At 48.1% G+C, this 22488-nt stretch overlaps 1 protein-coding gene across 1 annotated transcript in view; it reads right to left on the reverse strand.

Moving 5' to 3' along the window:
* Positions 1-5555, reverse strand: part of LOC311525190 (uncharacterized protein) — a 277462-nt gene extending 271907 nt beyond the window's left edge. The window contains exon 1 of the mRNA XM_084637092.1: positions 5512-5555. The gene's annotated coding sequence lies outside the window, so the exon portion shown is untranslated. The remainder of the gene's footprint in view (positions 1-5511) is intronic.
* Between the last annotated feature and the right edge of the window lie 16933 nt (positions 5556-22488).

Raw genomic sequence — 22488 nt, forward strand, 5'->3', positions numbered from 1 at the left:
ACCCTTCCCTCCTCCCTTCAATCACTGCTTGCAGAGGCACTAAAGTCATTGAATTAATAAAGAATGCATGAATGTGAAGCAACAATCACACAAATAGGGGGATAACTGCCAAGGTAGCCCAGGAGGGGTGGTAGAGGACAAGTTTAAATCTTTAAAACTTATTGAATGCCAGCCTTCTGTTTCTTGGGCAATCCTCTTGGGTGGAGTGGCTGGGTGGCAGGAGGCGAGCCCCCCCCAGCATTCTTGGGCATCTGGGTGAGGATGCTATGGAACTTGGGGGAGGAGGGCAGTTGGTTACACAGGGGCTGTAGTGGCGGTCTGTGCTCCAGCTGCCTTTTCTGCAGCTCTACCATATGCTGGAGCATATTAGTTTGATCCTCCAGCAGCCTCAGCATTGAATCCTGCCTCACACTGCCACCACCGATCAGCTTCAGCCCGCCACCTCTCCTCCTGGTCATTTTGTGCTTTCCTGCGCTCTTACATTGTCTGCCTCCATGCATTCATCTGTGCTCTGTCAGTGTGGGAGGACAGCATGAGGTCAGAGAACATATCACAAGTGTGTTTTTTTCACCTTCTAATCTTCACTAGCCTCTGGGAAGGAGAAGATGCTGTGATCCTTGAAACACATGCAGCTGGTGGAGAAAAAAAAGGGACAGTGGTATTTAAAAAGACATTTTATAGAACAATGGGTACACTCTTTCATGGTAAACCTTGCTGTTAACATTACAACCATAGCATATGTTCTTTTGTTCCAAGGTCGCATTTTACCTTCCCCTACCATGTGGGTAGCCCCTCCCCCCCCATGGCTAACAGCAGGGAACATTTCTGTTCAGCCACAGGCAAACAGCCCAGCAGGAACGGGCACCTCTGCATGTCCCCTGAAGAAAAGCCCCCTATTTCAACCAGGTGACTATGAATTATATCACTATCCTGAGAATAACACAGGGAGAAAGAAAGGATGTTTGAACACCAGCAAATACACTGCAATGCTTTGTTCTGCAATGATTCCTGACTATGTGCTACTGGCCTGGTGTGGTAAAGTGTCCTACCATGGTGGACGGAATAAAGCTGCTCTCCCCAGAAACCTTTTGCGAAGGCTTTGGGAGTACATCCAGGAGAGCTTTATGGAGATGTCCCTGGAGGATTTCCGCTCCATCCCCAGACATGTTAGCAGACTTTTCCAGTAGCAGTACTGGCCATGAATGCCAGGCAAATTAAACATGCTTGCTTTTAAAGCATGTATTCTGTTTAAAAAGGTACACTAACCAGAGGTCCCTTCTCTGCCTGGTGGGTCTGGGAGGCAGCCTTAGGTGGGTTCGGGGGTACTGGCTGCAGGTCCAGGGTGAGAAACAGTTCCTGCCTGTTGGGAAAACCAGTTTCTCAGCTCACAGCAAGCAAGCGATCTTCCTCGTTCCCCAAACCTGCTTCCATGTTGCCTCCCTCTCCATTGAAGGGGTCAAACCACATGGTTGGGGTAGTGGTGGCGGCTGAACTCCCTAAAATGGCATGCAGCTTATCATAGAAGCGGCACGTTTGGGGCTCTGACCCGGAGTGGCCTTTGCCTCTCTGGTAGGTTTGCCTCAGCTCCTTAGGTTTCATGCAGTACTACTTCGGGTCCCTGTTATGGCCTGTCCTTCATGCCCTGGGAGATTGACAAATGTTTTGGCATTTCAAAAACTGGAATGGAGTTCTGATAGCATGGATTCCTCTCCCCATACAGCGATCAGATCCCGTACCTCCAGTTCAGTCCATGCTGGAGCTCTCTTTGTGATTCTGGGACTCCATCATGGTCACCTCTGCTGATGAGCTCTGCACTCACCTGCAGTTTGCCACGCTGGCCAAACAGGAAATGAAATTCAAAAGTTCGCAGGCCTTTTCCTGTCTACCTGGCCAGTGCATCCGAGTTGAGAGTGCTGTCCAGAGCAGTCACAATGGAGCACTCTGGAATAGCTCCTGGAGGCCAATACCATCTAATTGCATCCACAGTACCCCAAATTTGACCCAGCAAGGCTGATTTCAGTGCTAATCCCCTTGTCAAGGGTGGAGTAAAGAAATAGATTTTAAGAGCCCTTTAAGTTGAAAAAAAAAAAAGGCTTTGTCATGTGGATGGGTGCAGGGTTAAATCAATTTAATACTGCTAAATTTGACCTCAACTCCTAGTGTAGACCAGGGCTAAGTGAAAGCTTGTGACAGTGCAGGGACTTGACCCTCTATCTCCCAAATCCTAGGCCAACACCCCACTACTAAGGCAACAGGCCTTGACTTATGCCCTTCCTCATGTCATAAGAGGAATTATTTGTTGAGAGAGTTCTTGAGATACCCAGAATTCTGGGTCACCTGTTAGTTCCCTGACACCAATCTGTTAACCACTCAAATGCTCTCCTCTGGTAAATGCCAGTGCTACCCTCTATAGGGTCCTTCCCCATTATCCAGTGAACACTCACAGAAATACCAGGTCTATAGCCCTCAAAGGAACAGTACATACATCATACAAGCTGGTATAACTCAGGAACAGAACTTTTCCTTAATATCACACCACTGACATTTATAGTCAAAACAAGAATAAGTTTATCATCAAAGATTCAGGATTCAAGTGTTCGTGAGGAAGGATCATGAAAACAAATTGTTATATATAAAACAAAATCATAACATGCTTTTTAGAAACTAAACTTAACAGGTTAACATTCTGTTTAAAGAAGTCTTCTCACCCAGGGTCTTCAGCTTTTTAACCAACGCTGGCCGAGATCCCATTTTCATGAAGATAAATGCACCAAGATTCCCTTATGCTGGAGGCAGGGGGTAACCGACAGCCCTGGGTACCCTGAGAAACATCACCTCCCTTCCCAACTGTCTTTTCCCCTGATTATAAGCAGCTTCTCCCAAAGCTGAAGGGTTAACCCCTATGTTGCCAGGCCAGGGACAGGCACCTGAACCAGTTAGACACCTGCATAAAGTGTTACCTGGAGTTTTCAGAATTCAAAGCAGTGGTAACTTAACTGTTTCACTTTAGGCAGTGTCAGGAATAAATCAATGGGAACACAGCAATTCTGTCTGATGAAATACTAATACAAGTAAGCATGCACTTATCTAAAAGTACTATTTATTAGATATAAAGCACACAGACAAACAATAGGTTTAGTACATCCCAGATACAGTTACTCACAGTCAGATGATTTTGAGTGATCACCAGCCAGGCTTTCAGGGACCCTCTTTCCATCCAGCTGATGATAGGGTGACCAGATGTCCTGATTGTACAAGGACAGCCCTGATATTCAGGGCTTTTTCTGATATAGGGGCATATCACCCCCACACCTTGACAGTGTTGAAAAGAGATCCTCCCCAGCCCAGTGCAAATGAGTGATGGGGGAGGGGGAATGAAGTGAGCAGGGTAGGGCCTTGGAGAAGGGGCAGGGCAAGGGTGTTCGATTTTGTGTGATTAGGAAGTTGGCAACTAGTAACCTGCTATCTGGTCACCCTAGCTCAGGTATCAGCGACCTTTGGCACGTGGCCTGTCAGGGAAAGCTGCTGGCAGGCTGGGACAGTTTTTTTACCTGCAGCATCCTCAGGTTCATCCGATCTCAGCTCCCACTGGCCGCGTTTCACCGTTCCAGGCCAATGGGGGCTGCGGGAAGTGGTGTGGGCCAAGGGATGTGCTGGCCACCACTTCCCGCAGCCCCCATTGGCCTGGAACGGGGGACCGTGGCAAGTGGGAGCTGAGATCGGACGAACCTGAGGATGCTGCAGGTAAACAAACCATCCCGGCCCGCCAGTAGATTTCCCCGATGGGCCACATGCCAAAGGTTGCCGATCCCTGCCCTAGCTGATAGGGAGTTTAGATGTCAGCTCCTTGCACAAAGAAAAGCATCCTTGGACTGCTCCAAGGTATTTACTTTTACCTAATCTGTTATAGCTAACTAACAAAACATACAACGTACAGTGACTCCTAGTAGGTCACCAATTCTCCTAATCTCAAAACATTTCTAGCCAAAACAACAATATGTCAGGGGCACCTAAAACCAAGGTCGCTATCCACTCAGTCTCTTCCATAACTTTCTGTCCCATCCTCCCATTCTAATTAACGAACTACAAGTATGCAGCTGTCTGACCTTGTCTCATAAAGGCCTAAGATTATTCCTAGCTATGTGATGTTTGGTTTTCAGCTAGTAGTGGCTGCACATACAAAATGGCTGACTGCAGGACTGCCAAGTTCTGAGGTACCCTGGCACTTGACATGCCTGCGTGTAACACAAACAGCCTGATTTTCAGAGATACGCAGTAGCCACAACTCCCACTGACTTCAATGGGAGAAACAGTTGCTCAGAATCTCTGAAAAAAGTTTTTTATTTAGGTGCCCATCAGTGGATTTTGGTGCCTAACTTTAAAATACCAGCCTAGATGCTTTCCAAAAGCTCAAGTGTGACAGGGCTGGGACTCACCACCGCAGCACCTCCTGCTGTTCACTCTAGGAATTAGCTCAGTTCATGCAGAGCACCCTCTGCCAGTGATGTCCCATCGGTCTCTCACCCTTGATTGATGTCTCGACCTGCGTTGCTCCCAGCTTGCGGCATCCTCTTCAGGACACTGCCCTCTGGCAGTGCCCCCAAGTCCACACTTGCCCTCTTCCAGGGTGTCTGTACTAACAGCAGTCTTTTCAGTTTGCTCCTGCCACAGTGGCCAACCACAACCCCTTGAGTCTAGCCCTTCTGTTCAAGGGCCGGTTGCAGTCTGTCATGGCCACCCTTCCATAGCTAGGTGCTGTACAAAGAGGAAGGGCTGGGGGGAGGGGCACCCAGGCCTGCCCACTACTCTGGGTCCCAACCCAAGGACCCTTTAGTGGCAGCCTCCCTGCCCTCTTTCTCTCCCCTTGTCTAACTGTCCCTAGGCCACTTCTCTTTTGGCCCTTCACACCCTCTAGGCCCTTCCTATCGGGGCCCACGGTTGGGCAAGTATTGGGCCAGAGCCCTTCTATACTCCCCCAAGCCTGCCCAGCACTGCTCTACCCACGGTGCTACTCTCCTGCTCGGGAGACAGACAGACCTCCCCCTATGAAGGTCTAGGACAGACTATCTATGCCCTTCCCAGCCAGCCTTTATATAGGGCCTAGCCTAGCCCTGATTGGCTGGCTGTAATACTGGCCCTGATTGGCTCCCAGTAGGCCTTTTCCTGATTGGCAGCTGCTCTGGCCTACTCTAGCCCTATCTCTCATAGGGGTGAGGCAGCTGCTCCACCACACCAAGTCATGTCAACATTAACTGGCTGCTCATTCAGTTAATAAAAGTTCTTTTAAATGGCAGTGCACACATTGCACTGGATGGTTGTCTGAACTGGTTAACCTTTGCCCAGCCATTCAAGGATATAACATCCTGCACAAGAGCTAAGTATTTTTAATCTTGGGTTTTTTGTTTTTTCTCTTTTAAGGGATTCTTTAATGAAAAGCCATAGAAAGTAGCATTGGAACTCTACAGCTAGGCACTAAACCTGCCTCTCAATCAAAAATTTAGCAAAAATTACCATGTGTGTGACAGGAAGCTGAGCATTTTCTGGCTTTTCAGGCTGCTGAGGCAGCATCCTCTTACTACTGATAAAAATTGCTTTGCAAAGGTTGTGCCTCTTTGGATTATTTCTATCAGCATGTGTCAGTGTTTGGGCTTCCTGCAAAAGAAAAAAAAATCAAATGGAAATTTACAGTGCTTGCTTTGGAGCTGTAGTGTAAAACTGCCCTCTTAGCAACTTCCAAGTCCCAGGGAATTTAGTCCTTAAGTCTTTCCACTTTCTCACACCCCCTCATACATTTCCCTTTGTTTTTCAACTTGCTGTTTATTTTTCAAGGTAAAGGTGCTGGGTTTTGTGTGTGTTTTATTTTCTTTGGATGTTTAAACAAGGGCAACGTAACAATTAACAGGCTGTACCCAGTGGGCAAGACCTTAATTGGGAGCAGGGGAGCAGATTGCTGATGCAGAGTTTTGAGGAAATCTTTATCCTAGAGAAAGCAGAAGATTGGTAAACCTGACTTGTGTAATGCCCTGGATGCAGAAACAGCAACAGTTTTGCATCCAAATCAGTTGCTGTCTGTCATAACAAAATATAGGGCCAGATCCTAAGCTGGTGCGAATCAGCAGAGCTCCATTAACTTCAATTGAGCCATCCTGATTTACACTAGCTAAGGATCTCGCCCTATGTTTTCTTTATATAGAAGAATACTTTTAAATTCCTATAGACATGCCCTAAATTGAATATCACACACGATTATTTGATCCCTGCAAGGTGCTGAGCATGCTCCCATTTGATTTCAACAGAAGTTCTGAATGCTAGTCATCTGGCAGGATGTAACCTTAATTTGGATTCACTGAAATGGCGACACAATGTCTCCAGCACACACTTATTCAACCTCAGCTTCTTGTCTTAATTACATTATATTGTATGTGTAAGGGGACATTCAGGGGGGGTGTTTTGGTTGGCTAGCTCCCAGTACTAAAACAGGAAGGGTCGATGGGACATCAGGACCCTGAGACTGACAGCCCCCAGGAACAATGGGGAGAGGCCAATGCTCCAGGTCAGCCTGGATGACAGGGCGGGCAGGCTAATCAGGAGGTCAGGAGGCCAGAGAGGTCCCATTCTCCCTGTGAGCTGGAATTGTGTGGGTCAGACAGAGTGGGGCCGAGGTAAGGAGAGAGCAGGGACCTGAGCTGAGCTAGGGAACAGAGCCGGGCCAGCCAGCACAGTCAGAAAAGCAGCCCAGAGAAAGCAGATCCTGTGCTGGGAGCAGGGCTGCAGCCACAGAGCCACTGGGCCAGAGAAGCAGCCCAGGGGCTTTGAGGCAGAGCAGCAGCATCAGTGCTGAGGCACAGTGAAGCCAAAGCTAGAACAGAGGGAGCTGGGGCTGGAACTGAAGCAAGGTGCGGTGAGCAACTGGGGCCAACCAAGGGGGGACCCTGGGCAAAGGGCCCAGCTCAGAAAGACGCCCCCAGCTAAGGGTCCTTGCAGGCCAGCCTGGGAGGGGGATCTTAACCCGACGGGGGGCTGACACTGGGAAGAAGGGTCCCACCACCCAAAGCCTGGAGGTGTGTGGCCACCACCAGAGCGAGTGTCCAACCCGCAGCATCCCTGCAGCACGGCCAGGGCCCGAGAAGGAGGCCTGGGACTTACAAGGAACAGACTGAACTGCCCTGACATTCCAGAGACCCGGTTTGTGATGTTCCCTGCCACAGAGCGGGGTGATGTGTTTCCTTTAACCTTTCCCATTTTTCCTTATTCTTTTTAAAATTAATTGTTGATTAAATAACTTGCATTTGCTTTAAATTGTATGTAATGATCAGTGGGTCAGGGAAGTGCCCAGTGCAGAGAGAGTATCCGGGAGTGGGGACACCCTAGCCCCTGTCCTAGGTGACCGCAGCAGGGTTGGGGGTCGAGCCCCCCAGGAATCCTGGGTCCAGCCTTGTTGGGGTTACTAGGACTCTGCCAGACAGGAGAGTGGAAGGGGAGTCCTCAAGAGCAGGGAGGCCACTGGGTAAAGGAAGTGGGAGCGAGGGCTCAGATCCTTTCGCGAGCCCACCTCACCGGGGTAGTGCAGAAGCCACGAAAGTTCCCCACAATAGCGGGACCATTCCCCCGCTTACATATGCACCCCATTTGCATAAGTGAAAGGCTGCTAAGGAGGTGTCAGACCTCTAAAGGAGATTTGAGGCCATTCCCTGGGGCATTCTCCTGTAGCATCAAAGGCAAAGGGAAAAGGCTTCATTCTAAAGTTGCCTTTCAGTTTTTGATCCCTCACAGCACTCCCAGTTCAATTCAGCCCAAGCTACTGCCATGGAGAAGCTGGGAAAATTAATCCATTTTAGAACTGAGTCCGTGCTGGCAAGTGCCCTTAGCCACAGGTCAGTAAGCGCAGGATAGAAAGGCGTTCTGATGCTCTCCATTGGGAGTAATTCCCTCAGCGATGATAATTGATAAACACAGGCTTTCGGCTGCTCATCTGCTTTTATAGCAGGCAGCCTGCTCAGGATTTAGCTGTACCTTGGCTCTAGGCAAGGTAGAGCTGCCAGAAGATGTTTTTTTACATGAGAGGCTTGAAAAAAATGTTCTGTCCCTTCTGAGGGAAGTGTCTCTCAGTGCCAAGCATTGATGGACTAGCACGGGGGTCGGCAACCTTTCAGAAGCGGTGTGCCGAGTCTTCATTCATTCACTTTAATTTAAGCTTTTGCGTGCCAGTCATACATTTTAACATTTTTAGAAGGTCTCTCTCTATAAGTCTGTACATTATATAACTAAACTATTGTTGTACGTAAAGTAAACAAGGTTTTCAAAATGTTTAAGAAGCTTCGTTTAAAATTAAATTAAAATGCTGCTCTTATGCCGCCGGCCTGCTCAGCCCACTGCCAGCCTGGGTTTCCGTTCACCTAGGCCGGCAGCGGGCTGAGCGGGGCCTGCGGCCAGGACCCCGGCTGGCAAGGGGCTGGCAGCCAGAACCCCAGACCAGCAGCAGGCTGAGAGGGGCCGGCGTCTCAGCCTGCTGCCACTCAGCCTGCTGCCGGTCTGGGGTTCAGTCCACCAGCTCCTGCCAGCCAGGGTCCCAGCTGCCGGTCCCGCTCAGCCCGCTGCCGGCCTGGGATTCTGCCCACATAGAGTGGGTACCTACCTTCTCCCTGGCTCTAGCCCATTCTCTTCCTCTCTCTCTGCACTGAGCTGAGGGTGGGGGTGCACTGAGCACAGGGCTGGGGGTGAAGGAGCAGGCTGGGGATTGGGGTGTATGATCTGGCCAGGAGCTAGAATGAGGGAGGGGGCTCAGGGTTGGGGTTTGGGTGTGGAGTTTGGTGCAAGGGGTGCAGGTGGGAATGTGGGGAGTAAGGGGGGTGCAGGAGCTCCCGTTTGGTGCTCAGTGTGGGGGTGCAAATGTGGGGGGTGCAAGAGTCAGGATATGGGGTGTGAGGGGGCTGGGTACGTGTGGAGGGTGCAGGAGTCAGGGCAGGGGGCTGGGGGCATGTGAGGGAGGTGCTGGAGTCAGGGCATGGGGTGTGGGGGGCTGGGTATGTGTGGCGGATACTGAAGTCAGGGCTGGGGTTATGGGGGAGTGCAGGAGTCAGGGCAGGAGGCTGGGGTGTGTGAGGGGGGTGCAGGGGTCAGGGCTGGGGGCATGTGAAGGGGGTGCCGGAGTCAGGGCATGGGGTGTCGGGGGGATGGGTATGTGTGAGGGTACTGGAGTCAGGGCTGGGGTTGTGGGGGGGTGCAGGGATCAGGGCAGGAGGCTGGGGTGTGGGGGGGTGTAGGGGTCAGGGCAGGGTGCCCAGAGCGGCTCATGGCAGGGGGCTGGAGGGGATATGCCCTGATTCCACCCGCCTTCCCCAAGGCCCCATCCTCGCCTCGTCTCCGCCTCCTCCCCGGTACAACAAGCGTGCTGGAGCTCCGCTTCTCCCCCTCCCGTGCAAAGGCCATCAGCTGATCGGTGGCAGGAAGGGAGAGGAGGAGGGGCAGGAATGCAGCACACTGGTGGAAGAGGCGGGGGAGGGGGGAGCTTGCCTGCCCTGCAACAGGAGCCGCGGGGTGGGGGTGGGGGCAGGATATTTAATGGCACACTACTGCCTGCTGGGATCCCGGCCTGGATTCGGCAGTGGGCTGAGAGGGGCTGGTGGCTGGGACTCGGCAGGCAGGAGTGTGCCATTAAACATCGGCTCGCATGCCGTCTTTGGCACGCATGCCATAGGTTGCCGACCCCTGGACTAGCACTACAAGCCTCCTTCCACTTATATATCCCTGCTGGCATTTGAAGGCCAAAGGCTCTGCAGAGGAAGATAGAGGCCCAAACCCTTCAAGATATTTAGGTGCCTAGAGAATTAGGCACCTAAATACCCTTGAGGATTTGGGTCCAAGTACACAGGGACAAAGAATGACATCAGAGGCGGATTAAGATTTATTGGGCACAAAGAACTTTTGCGCACTCCACTTGCCACAGGGCCCCACTCCCTGCTCCTCCTCTCCCACGAGGCCCTGGCCAGGCCATAGCAAGAGCCACACCATCCAGGGAGCCTGGACCTCTTTGGGGAGCCCTGGACCCTCCACCTGCCCGGGGTAGCAAGCCCTAGGGGGCGGGTACATGGGCTGGGGGAAGAGAAGGAGCAGGGGCGGGTCCCTGTTCCAGCATTGGTGGGGCCCCCCCATTTCTACCCAGGTTTCAGCGCTCCTGCATGAGCCCCCAAATTGACTGGGTCCCCTGGGCATGTCCCCCAGAACCTGTGTATTTGAGCCCATCTCTCCATTTTTGTAATTAAAATACAGCAGTAATATTAATCACTAGGATGTTTCACAAATATTTGAAAGTCAGTAAGTAAGTACTGAATGCTGCTCCTTTTTAGGAGTCCATAGTTTCAACAATCCCCTTTTGCAATATGTGCTTGCAATATTGTGTTCAGCCATTAGCTGTTGCTATGCATTTTATGGGGTTTCAGACAGCACGGAATCCCTGGTAAATAAAGCCACATCAGCTGGAACTCAAGCTGTGTAGAAATCTATTTATGTCTATAGTTATTATTGTTGTGTATAATAACTGGCTTCTTTTTAAGAACTGTGATTGCATATATAAGGACAAACTGACTCCTGGCCAATATTTCCACATGCCATTTTTGTTTTGCTTGCTTGCTTTTTGTGGGGTGTGTATGTGTTTGTTTGGGAGTGGAGGGGGGTTATGTGCAAGATTTGACTTGCAACTCAAGATTTGAGTCTGAAGAAAACTGTCCTTCTGACTCTGCTCAGAGAGAAATGAGTGCTGATTCAGAGTGGGCAGAGTTCCATGCAGCAATCACAAACAAAGCTATCTACAGAGAAACAATATAGCTGCTAGAGATTTTTATCACTTAAATTAACACACTCAATTTAAACTGGGGAAAGGCTGCACTGATAGGCAGGGGGAACTCCTGGGAACAGGGAATGATTGAATATGAGCATACTTCAAGGCTGGAGTCCTTAGTACTGTAAATTACACCTCCAAAGACTCTCTCCCTCCTGGAGTCAGGTTTTAAACTTTTTGTGTTATCTTTTTCCTCTCATGCTAATCTTGCCTCACTTGCCTTCCCATGTATATGTTTGAACAAAAAGTACCACACTATTGACATGAGGACCCAAAGGACATGGAATCTATCAGGTGATGAGGAAGAGACATTCAGGTAGAAGTAAAAAAAGAAACCAATTCTAAGATTAAAATAATCTTTCTATACCAACTACCATTTCAGGCATCCTGATTTCTATTAAAAATGGGCCCAAACCAGCTCCTGGCCCAATACCCTTTAACTCAGGGAGTGTTCTCAGCTAGATCCAAATTTGCTTAATGGCTCTTCTTGCTATCATAGGTTCTTCTATTTAGGTTCTTATACAGCTCCTGCAACTGTGACATAAGCACCTCCAGAAATTCATTAAGTGATGTCATTAGTCTGTCATACATGGTAATTTCTTTATTCCTCTTCCCAAGCGAAAGAAATTGCATATGGGTTTGCTAAACCAAAGCTCTAGATGTAAACAATCCTACAACTCAGAGAATCTCAGATTCAGAGCCACACTTTGCCCTTTGGGACCATCTCTATTTTCTATGCACATATATGACTGGATGTACCAGGACCTTTGATGCCCCCTACTGGAGGCCTCATCGTCCTAGCATATCCTGCCCCAGGAAAGGAGCACTATAGGTGGATCCTTCAGGCCTGCTTAGAAGCAGTGAAGCAGCCAATCAGAGCAGGGTTGCCAACTTTCTACTCACACAAAAACCAAACATCCTTGCCCCGCCCCTGTCCCGCCCCTCTTCCGAGGCCCCGCACCTGCCCTGCCCCTTTTCTGAGGCCCCTCCCCCTGCTTACTCGATCCCCCCTCTCTCTGTTGCTTGCTCTCCCTACCCTCACTCATTAGCTCATTTTTACCAGGCTGGCTCAGGGGGTTGGAATACCGGGGGTGGGGGGAAGGAGGAAAGGGCTCCAGCTGGGGGTGCGGGCTCTGGGCTGGAATTGAGGGGTTCAGGTCGGAGGTGGGGTGGGGTCAGAAATGAGGAGTTCAGGGTGAAGGAGGGGGCTCTGGGCTGGAATTGAGGGGTTCAGAGGGCGGGAGGGGGATCAGGGCTTGGGCAGGGGGTTGAGGCACAGGAGGGTGTCAGGGGTGCAGGCTCCGGGAGGCGCTTACCTCGAGCAGCTCCCGGAAGCAGCAGCATGTCCCCGCTCCAGTTCCTAGGCAGAGTCGTGGCCAGGCAGCTCTGCGCGCTGTCTGGTCTGCAGGAATCGCACCCTCAGCTCCCATTGGCCACGGTTCCCGGCCAATGGGAGCTGCGGAGCCAGTGCTTGGGGTGGGGGCAGCATGGGGAGCCCCCTGGCTGCCCCTCTGTGTAATAGAGCCTCCGTGTAATAGTTGGAGTGGGGGCATGCTGCTCCTCCCAGGAGCCATGCAGAGCCACAGCAGGCAGGGAGCCTGCCTTAGCCCCTCTGCGCCACTGATTGGACTTTTAACGGCCCAGTCAGCAGTGTTGACTGGAGCCGCCAGGGTCCCTTTTCAGCTGGGCTTTCCAGTCGAAAACCAGACACCTGGCAACCCTGAAGGCAGCAGTATGTGGCTGCTGTGTGTAGGGTCCCTGGGCTGGGACCTGGAGTAGTGGGCGGTCCCAGGTCCATCCACCGGCCACTAGTGAAGTGGCCTCAGCCCCAAGAAGGAAACAAAGCTCTGTTGGGAAGACCAAGTGAAGGGCTGGAGGCAGGGTTGAAGACCTAGTAAGGGCAGACCATGTGGTGAATGTTTGTTACCCCAGAAGGGGTTCATGCATCAATTTTGATGGTGTGACTTAGCCAGAGGGCTGAAGCACTGAAGACCCTCCCAGTGAGGGCAACAATCTATAGAGAGTGTCAGAACTGAGAGAGATTGCAGCACCACACCCACCTACATGTACAATACAGCTGCGCCCATCTCTCCAGCATCTGGTGAAGACACTGTGTGCCGACAGGAGAGAACTCTCCTGTCGGCATAAAAACAACAACACACCCTTTGAGCAGCATAAGCTATGTCAGCGGGAGAAACTCTCCTGCCAACCTAGTGCTGTGCACATTACCACACATGTCAGTGCAATTTATGTCACAAGGTAGGGGGTGGAATATTCACACCCCTGAGTGACATAAGTTTTGTGGACAAAGGCGGTAGTGTAGACATAGCCTTGAGCTCTCTATCTGTATATGGGTTGACAACACTTTTTTAAACTGCTGTGTGAATGACTCCCCCATTTAAGAGAGACAGGGTGGGTGAGGTACTCTCTTTTACTGGACCAACTTCTGTTGGTGAAAGAGACAAGCTTTCAAGCTCTGTGTGGCTTGAAAGCTTGTCTCTTTCACCAACAGAAGTTGGTCCAGTAAAAGATATTACTTCACCCACCTTGTCTCTCTGATATCCTGGGACCAACACAGCTCCCCCCTTTAAGTCAGTTGGAAGAGACAGTTAAGGGGCCATACGTAAAACAAAGCTTAAAAGAGTCTGCCCAGAAACTAGCACCAGCTGGACAGAGGGTTCAACTGAGTGTTGTAACCAGGTGTTCAAACTAAAACCTTTCAATGGGAACTGAACCATTTTCAAATAATTTGTGAAAACTGAAAGCAGTCACTTTGAAAATGAACTCAAAGAAATATGTGTTGCTCAAAAAGAGATAATCTATCTGGGGCATACAATTAGCAAGAAGGGAATAAAGAAAACTAAAGCACTGTAGAGCTAGCCCACTCCCAAGGCATTCACAGATGTGCATCGTTTTATAGGCCTCTGCTCCCATTATATAAGGTTCATTTCTACATTGGCTAATATTGCAAAACTACTGCATAGGTTGAGTTAGAAAGTGAAACCATTCCAGTGGTCAGCATAAGGTGGCCACTGACAGTTTCCCAAAATAACAGACATTTGGTGCTTCCAGGAATGGTGTGGGCCCACCACCGCTGGCGTGACCTCACCCCTGCAGCATGACCTTGCACGCATGGCACATGTCACATCACGCTGCATGGCGGCGCCATGTTTCAGAGTGCACCACCCTACTCCCACCAGTGCAACCTCACATATACAGTGCGTGCAAAGTCACATGGCACAGAGGGCACCATCTTTAACAGCGTACTATCCTGCCCTCTCTGCTGAGACATCACACACCTGGTGTGTGTGAGGTTACTCCACATTGGGTGTGTGGGTGCCATCTTTAAGATCCTGCCACCCTGTTGGACTATCATTTTCAGGTGTAACAACCCCACCCCTGCCAGCATGAGCTCACATGCACGGTGTCTGAGGTCACACCAGAGGGGACAGAGCAGTGTGCTCTTAAAGATGGTGTTACCTGTCCAAAACAGGACAAAGTCGGGTTCGGTTTTGTCCTAGTACCTGCTGGAGGACAAACCACCCCCAAAAAGGACTGTCTGGTTGAAAACTAGACTAGTGGCCTTCCTAGGTCAGCAGAGTACGAGGTAGCATTTCCTGTCTCGGTCTATCTGTGTTTCAAAACCCCTTTCGTATCAGACACAGATGCTAGTGCTTATGGTTTGGGGGAAGTGTTGACACAAAAAAACGAGGGACTAGATAGGGTGGTAGCTTATTATAGCAAAAGTCTAAATTCTCCTGAGAAAAATTATTGCACAAGGAACTCCTGGTTGTGGTTGAATCTATGGAACCTTTTCATTGCTATTTGTATGGGAGGAAGTTTATGGTCAGGACAGACCAGGCTTTCCTGCCGTGGCTCTTTAAATCCAGAAATCCTGAGGGACAGCTTGCCAGGTGATGGAAGAAACTGCACAATCCTGCACATGGCTGTAAGCGTGTCAATGCTGGTATCTTGTCCAGATGGCCTCATTGGGAAGCTTATCACAAACACTACCCTAAGGTGAAGAACAATGAATTAGTTGGTCAAAGGGATGTGTATGCCTCCATTCCTCTAATTTGTAGAAGTGCCCATATTCCTGGTTCCTCCACAATAGGGATGGAGTGTCAGAAATTGACTCGATTTAGATTGGAAATTCTTTGGGATGGAGATAGTTTGCCTAGCTCTGTACAATGCCTAGTACAATGAGACCCCAATCTTGGTTGTGGCCTCTAAGTGTTACTGTAACACAAATAATAGTAATAATATTTGGTCAAATCTGGCAGAGTATAATATGCCTTGGACCATTATAAGCCAGTGAATCGTTCTTGTATAAATATTAGAGTTAAAGATTAAAAGCACCGATTAGCTGAATAAAAAGAACGACGGACCGAGAAGCTCAGCTCAAGGAAAAAAGGGCAAAACAAACGAGGGGTGTCAAGTAAATGTGTCTGATGTGCAGTACTGTAAGTTCACCATTTTAACGGAAGGAAATGCATGCATCCATCATGTCATTTTATGTTGAGCTCTTCTCAAATACATGCCGATGAGATTCAGAAAGAACGAAAAAACGGATACATCTAATAGCGCTAGAATTTGACAACTCCTTTAGATGGGAAATAGGAGGCCTTACTAGGAGGCATCAGCTTTAAATATCTGGTATATTTTCAACCCGGCCCCTACCCCACGAGTCAGCTAAATAATAAGCCTGTTAATTTCTATTCTCACCTGCTGAAATGTGCTTCAGGCAAAGATTTACTATTTGTAACACCATGGGTTCCACGCCTAACCCATCCAGTGCTTAGCCTCCAGGCATGTCAAAGGCTGGCTCTTTAAAATAATGCCTGTTACTTTCTGTGGGTGGCACTGGCCTGAGAAGAATTCTAATGTTTATACAGCAAATGCTGTTCTGAATATCTTGCCTGGTTAAAACCGTTCCTTTTTTTTTTTTTTTTTTTAAATAACTGGCACAATTCTAGTTAAACTATTCATATGATGGATTATACTGGTAATGTACAGATTGTAGGGGCATTTGTAGGCACACTGGGTGGGATCCACAAAGCAACTCAGGTGTCTACACTCCTGACTGAGGCAGCTAATTCCCTGTGCACAGCACCACTGCAATCCACACAACCACCGCTAGACTGTTGTGTAGCTGCCTAAACTCACTCAGAGCCTAATTTTCCACTGTAAACATTCCCTAGGCCTCTGGAGGATTCACCCTGCTGCCCCACTCTAGGCCTCTGGATGCCTATCTCCCCGCTGAGTCCCAGAGCAATTCACAAGCTGGGGGAATGTAGGGATTTAGCCACTTCAGTCACATGCAGGGCCTGATCTGGCAGAGAGCTTCTGATGCCTACCCAAACAGGTCCCAATATCCAGCCAGATGGCTGCCTCTGCCCACCTTATGACTTTTAGCCTAGCGGCAAGAGTGCTTGTCTGGGATGTGGGAGAACCAGGTACAATTTCCTCCCCTCCCAAAGTGGGAGAAAGGGTTTGAAGAGGTGGACTTCTACCTCTCAGGATTGTTCTCTAACTTCTGAGCCATAGGTTATTCTGCTATGGGGCCTCCTCAATCTCTTCTGCTGAAGCTCTTCCATCAGAGGCAATGTGTGTCAGGGGTTACATGCCCCCCAGATTTCTCAGGCTGCATCTCACCGGGACACCCAACAGCAAGGAGACAGCAGCTCCTCCTGGCTGCAGCACTCACCTCCGTGCAGCGTGGGGAGGGAGGAAGCAGCAGGGTGGCTGGCTGCGGGCTGAGTTCCCCCTGCCCCACTATATGGGGCTGGTTCTCCTTCACTGCTGCTAGAGTCCCAGTACCTCACGCTGCCTTCTTTGAGGTGAGTCAAGGGGCATCTTCGAGACTGGGAAGAGGAGCTGCGATGTGTTGCTCAGCACCAGGTAGCTCAGATGGAGCCCCATCCAGCCCGCATGAGAGAAGCAGGCTGGGGGGGAGTGTGAGAAAGGTGAGACGGGCCCTGCTGCTGCAGCAGCCTCCAGTGTGCCTGTCAAGGAGAAGGCAATTTAGGGGTGTCAGATTCCCACCCCCCACAACAAAAAGTGACTGAACATTCTCCAACTTCTTGTTAACAGAGACGATTCAGCCCCATGCACCATCCCACCCTGGCGCCACCCACCCTGATGGTGCATGGGGGATGGTGCATCCCAACTGTGTTGCCCCTTTTGTTGCTCTTGTTTTGAACTCTTGCTAAATGGATTGAGAATAGCTCAGGCCGGCAGGGAGGCCTGCGAGCTCTGCAAGGGCTGGGTAGCCACAGGACAGAGATCGGGAGGAGGAGGAGGTAATTGCTAGTGTATGTTGTCTACACACATATCAAGTTTCAGGGGCTGGAAGCAGAGGCAACACATGGGGCAGTCACGTGCCCCCACAGAACCTTTCAACAGTGCCCTCCCATTATCCACAGTTATGTGTCTCCTCTGTGTTACACTGTGGATAAATAATGTGAGTGATTGGTGCAGGGGGACTGGGACCAGGCACAGTGTTCCCTCTAATTTTTCCCACCCCGTGGAATAAATTTTGTTACGTGCACCAATATGGAGATGATGTGTGACACATCACCCCCATATTGGTGCACATAACAAAATTCACGTAGTGGGGGTGGGGCCAAGGGGTTCGAAGTGTGGGAGGTGGCTCAGGGCTGGGGCAAAGGATTGGGATGCCGGGGGGAGGTTAGGGCTCTGGGGTGGAGTTGATGATGAGCGGCTCAGGGCTGGGGCAGAGGATTGTACACCGAGTCAGATGGTATGCTGTCTGCACACTGATTAGATGACTAGAACATTTTAAATAGAACAACAACAGACTACTAGCGAGTAATGAAATTTTGGTCTGAATTTTCTGCAAAATCTACCTTGCCAAGACTTGTTTCCTTAGCAATAAGTGATGCAATAACCAAGCAGAGTTGTAGGAAAGCAATCTTTAAAGCCTCACCATAGTCACTCAGCATAAGTAGATTTCAGAGTAATAGCCGTGTTAGTCTGTATTCGCAAAAAGAAAAGGAGTACTTGTGGCACCTTAGAGACTAACCAATTTATTTGAGCATAAGCTTTCGTGAGCTACAGCTCACTCAAGTGAGCTGTAGCTCACGAAAGCTTATGCTCAAATAAATTGGTTAGTCTCTAAGGTGCCACAAGTACTCCTTTTCTTTTAGCATAAGTAGCGTTTTATATGCAAGTAGCCTGGGCGCAGTGTGCATTCCTGAGCCTCTGGTGCTTCACCAAATGACATCCTTCCTGAAACTTGACTCCCTTTCTTCTTTTCCCTTCATTGTACTACAAGGTTTGTGAAACCTTCAGAATTTGCAAATACTTTCTTGGATAAAATGGTGGTTCAAATTATTGTGAATAATTGTGTTATGACCCCCACCCCAGTCAACAGTGGTGTGTACTCAAGCGTTTACTAGTTCTACACTTATCAAACCCTAGCAGAAACTTCAAAACATGTCAGACCAGGAAACTTGAAATAAGTGGTAGTTCAGTGTCTGCAGATTCCTAGCTACTCATGGTCATAACGTCCCAAAGAGGTGAGGTCTAATGAGTTCTAATCCCAGCTCTGATATGGACTTTCTCTGTGACCTGGGAAGGGTCACTTAGCCTCTCTGGGCTTCAGTTTACCTGTCTTTAAAATGGGGATCATTCAGAGTTCCAACATAGAGAGAGGGAGAGTCAAGACTGTGCCAAATTCAGGCTTTATTCCTTCCTTCACATATACAGACTTCTCTCATCAAGCAATTCCTGAAAGCAGAGTTCTCCAAATTAAATTACTAGGCTTTACCCTAAACATAATGATACTATAACACCCTCTATTGTAACAGAGATGATGATTCCCGATCTCGGGATTGTTAGGATTGATTAATGAATTAATCTTTGTAAAGAGCTCTGATGATGAAAAGATCTATAGAATGAGGAATTCAGTGAAAGGGATGGGAAAACAAAAAAAGTAGTCAGATGCCTTAAATAGACATTAGTTATCAATGGGGTAAATTCTGTGGTGTTATAAATACAGAAAACAGAGTTTGCTTTTGTAATATATTATGTCATTGAGGAAAAGTAGATCTCTGAGCTTGTGAAAGTCTCAAAGAAGTCACATACTCTCATCATTTGGAATTGATGCTCCCTGAGTTCTTAGCTGTGGCATAGCTCTTTAGTGAATATCTAGGAGAAAGCCAAAAGGCTTTACCTATTGTAGGTACTTATGTAACTCCTGCTATTGTAGTATCTGAGCACCTCACAATCTTTCATGCATTTATCCTCACAACATCCATGGGAGGTATGTATGGGAAACGGAGGCACAGACTTGCCCAAGGTCACACAGGAACTCTTTTGTACATCAGAGAATTGAACTGGGAGGGGATGTTCAGCCCTAACCATTGGACCATACTTCCATCCAGAGATGCTACTAAGACTCTCCCAAATGAGAGCAGACATAAAGAAAAGACTGGAGATGAGATCTCTGTATATTAAAGTCAGTGCACTTCCCGACAAATGCAATTAAGTTAGTGATAAAGCAGTGCTTTCTCAGTAGGAAGGGAAGGGAGTAAATTTAATAAGCAGTAGATTAATGAAGTGTCTGAAGGGAAACAAAAGAGAAGCCCTGCCTCGTTGCAGTGTACATTTTAACCGTGGTAACGTGTGACAAAATGGAGCATGAACAGGATACTGCAGCATATAAAAATTTTGCACCATTAATTATTTTTCAAAGATGTGTTGTTAGTTTTAGGGCTTATCATTAAGTTTTACTAGACTTGAAAACCAACCATTTAATTTCAATCCAAATGAATTCATTTTAATTTAGGGAAAACAAAAAAGAACACGTTAAGTGTCCAAGGGTGAGTAGTGTGTGTGTGTGTTTTCTGTCCAGCTGAAACAAGTGAACTCAACACAAAATAGAAGAGTGAAAAACGGTTTAGAAGTATGGAAGTCTAGACTCTTCATTAACTGTTGAGTAGTGACCAAAACCTCTGTAACAAGCAAGTAAATGTAGGGAGGCAGGAAGGGAAACAAACAAAAGAAATGGTGGAGCAAATACCTACCTGCATGAGTGAAGGCATCTTCCTGCATTTTGTTATTTAAGTTTCCAATTTGGGGGGCTTGTTGGAACCTGATCTGCTTCTGGATGTCTAGATTGCCAGTGCCCAAGAGAGTTTTTACCCATATGCCCTCAGCAAGCACACATTTTATCATACAATAACCCTGCTGAAATTACATTGAAAAATCGCATAAAAATAAACAGCTAGTATAGAGTGCTGCAGATTACTTGGTAATCTTAGATATCAAGTAAAAATATTAATTACCACAATTTACACCAGATAGATAATTGCTCCTACCAAAACAACTCCTCTACTACCTACTGGAATGTACCTAACATAGACTGAGCTTTACTTTAAGGTATTCAGTGGTCAAAAGAAAATGATAGTGTGGTTCTTCCACCCTCCTGCCCCACATCACCTGATTGTATATCTGGCAGTAATAAATAAGTCTGAGAGTTGACTGACACAATGATCTAGCACAGTGGTTCTCAACCAGGGGTCCAGGGCCCCCTAGGTAGGCTGCGAGCAGATTTCAGGGAGTCTGCCAAGCAGGGCCAATGTTAGACTCACTGGGGGCCAGGGCAGAAAGCCAAAGCCCTGCTGTGCAGGGCTGAAGCCCATGGCCCTGAGCCCCACCACCTGGGGCTGAAGCCGAAGCCTGAGCCACTTAGCTGTGCGGGGCCCCCTGTGGCGTGAGGCCCTGGGCAGTTGACCTGCTTGCTACCCCCTAACGCTAGCCCTGGCTTTTATACACAGAAAAACAATTGTGGCACTGGTAGGCTGTGAATTTTGTATAGCGGGGCGGGGGGGTCCAGAAAAAAAAAAGGTTGAGAACCCCTGGTCTAGCACTTCATTATCTGTTACCTCTGAAGAACCTGATTCTTATCTGACACAGGTCACAGCTTGGTGACTTTAGCTCAGCCTCCAGGGGATAAAAGGCTGTCACTCAGACATATTGTGGCCTTTGCTTCAAAACCACCATGATCAGACAAGCTTAGGGAAGGCGTTAGTCTCCAGATGAGTTAAGATCTCTTTACCCAAGAGCTAACATTTAATATAGCAAATAAGTTCCTGCCCACTCTCTTTATCCTGTCAATAGACAAAGTTTGTGTGTCCAGAAACAGCAATGTCCATTTTACATAAAGCTTTAGAAAATGTGATTTAGTGCAAGACTAGTCCATGTTGTTTAGAGATGTCAAGCGTTTTCATGCCAAAGGTCATAACATGGCACATAAATTACATACTCAAACCCAAATTAGCCCAAGCAAAATCACCATCTTGCATGAGAACCCCACCCAACCCTGACTTTCAACAGCTCACGAAAGGTCATGCTCAAATGAATTGGTTAGTCTCTAAGGTGCCACAAGTACTCCTTTTCTTTTAACAGTCAGAAACTATCCCTCCTCCTTCACTAAGGACCATCATGGTGCCAATCAGTGTCAGTGTCTGTCTGTAATACAGCTGGGATGACTGTCACTGTAATATGTAAATATCTCCCAAAGGTTAAGGTGTTTCTCTTCATAACAAGGGAGGAGGAATGGTCTAGTGGTTAAAGCACAAGCCTGGGACTGATGAGACCTACACACTTTTTGCAGTTCTGCCACAAACATCTTATGTGCTATTGAATGAGCCGCACAACTCTCCCTGCCTCAGTTTCCTCATCCATAAAATAAGGATAACATTGATCTGTCACTGAAGGGTATTATAAGACTAACCACATTTGATCTACCACAATGTAGTCACTAAAGTGTTATAGAAATTGAAAGTAGAGTTATATTTGGGGGTAGTAATAGGTTACTGTGATTAACTGAATGAAGAGCTTGTTAGCCCATGAGAAATTTGGTCTAAAATTATTCCAGTTTGTTTATTATTATTACTGGCAACTTGTCTAGGCAAAATGATTTAATCACAGAAGCTTTTTAATCAAGATAGAAACATGTTTTCATCAAAGTGAGCAGCACACTAATTAAGTAGGGTAGAAAGCAAGAGACAAGTTACGTAGTGCTATCATTCACTGAGGTCCTTCGAGACTGGAGAAATCCTTTGAAATGCTGACCTTTCACAAGGAAAACCTATTTGGGTATATATTATTCTTATTAAATGTATGCAGGTAAATGCTTGTTCTTTGAGATCAGGAGATACCTCATCAAGCCAATTACATCCTTGCTACACCAGGAAATAATTTCTCCCATTGGCGCAGCATCAGTTGGTGTAAATTGGCTTAAATTCATTGAAGTTTTTTAAAGAGGAGAAGAGGAGCTTCTCTGCATAAACTACTAAACACAATGAGTCAGATCCTCTGCTGGTGTAAACTGGCATAGCCCCATTGAACAGAGAGCACAACATATGGCTAACAGCACCATGCATGAAGCCAATGGACTTATGTCAACTGATGATCTGACTCAGTGAGCTTAGCTAAATGCAGTATGCAGAGACACTCCTCTAGTCCTCCTTGGGTTTCCTAAGCAATAAAGCATGTTATAGTAAAAGAGTGGTACTGAACCTCATATTCCTGCATACAGCTCATGGGGTCAGTGAGGCAGCGCCCCACATTATGACAGCATGGAGGCTGCTCTGGGAAAACATGGGAATTTAAAACATAAA

Source organism: Lepidochelys olivacea (genome assembly GCF_965140295.1).
Source record: "Lepidochelys olivacea isolate rLepOli2 genome assembly, chromosome: 1".
Lineage (NCBI taxonomy): Eukaryota > Metazoa > Chordata > Testudines > Cheloniidae > Lepidochelys > Lepidochelys olivacea.